The sequence below is a fragment of the Triticum dicoccoides genome, chromosome 7A, assembly GCF_002162155.2.
Source record: "Triticum dicoccoides isolate Atlit2015 ecotype Zavitan chromosome 7A, WEW_v2.0, whole genome shotgun sequence".
NCBI lineage: Eukaryota > Viridiplantae > Streptophyta > Magnoliopsida > Poales > Poaceae > Triticum > Triticum dicoccoides.
In genome coordinates this window covers 744016374-744017215 of record NC_041392.1, presented here as the reverse complement: position 1 = coordinate 744017215, position 842 = coordinate 744016374, and the positions used below count along the sequence as shown (strand labels likewise).

At 48.5% G+C, this 842-nt stretch overlaps 1 pseudogene; it reads left to right on the top strand.

The window, feature by feature from the left end:
- The window catches only part of LOC119328296, a 19773-nt pseudogene extending 19130 nt beyond the window's left edge, over positions 1 to 643 (top strand).
- Positions 644 to 842: the final 199 nt, after the last annotated feature.

The window sequence follows — 842 nt, the reverse complement described above, 5'->3', positions numbered from 1 at the left end:
AAGCCGTCGGCATAGATTTAACCTATGCCGACGGCTTTGCCGTAGGCATAGCCCTACCACGTGTCGCCTCCTGACCCGCCAGCAGTTTGACGGCGCCGTCCGTTGCCGTCAGACGGAAAACTACGCCGACGGTTAAACTATGCCGACGGCTGCGCCAGGGCCGAAGGCATACCCCCCTATGCCGACGGCATTATTATGCCGACGGTCTGACAGGAGTACGCTGACGTAATCTAGACTGACGGCTCTATGCCGACGGCTGCCGTCGGCATAGATCTATGCCGACGGCCCGTGGCCGTAGGCATAGACCGCGAGTCCGGTAGTGATATAGATTGCCTGGTAACACTTGCTGTCATATATGGATCAGGCAGTCTCAATGTATGCATACACTGTCTTTTACCATTAGGCAAACATATGTTGTTAGACAAAAAGTTCGCGAGGTTTATATTTTTCTGCTCTTTTATTTTGCCTTGGGGCTTGCATTTTCATTTTTTTTTGTGATGGAAACAACACTTTCTTAACTCTCTAGTCATCATGTGTTCTCTCGTAGGTGCATGATTTGGCTGAGCGACTTCATTTTTGTGATGGAAACAACTTGTCTATGACTTCCAAGTCGATAGTCGCTGTTAGAGGTCATGGTTACTGATGCGCGGTTTTTAAACTCATGTTGTCCTGTGTTTAGGCTTGATATTGCTGAATAGTTCTTAGATTATCCCTTTGATTTGTCCACTAATGATCATCCCATAAATCATTCATTGTCTCCTCTCCTCTGCACCGCTCCCAACGAATTCAACAGCGAACCAGAGCCGATGGATGGCCGAATCGGTGGTGGTGGCAGTGCATAT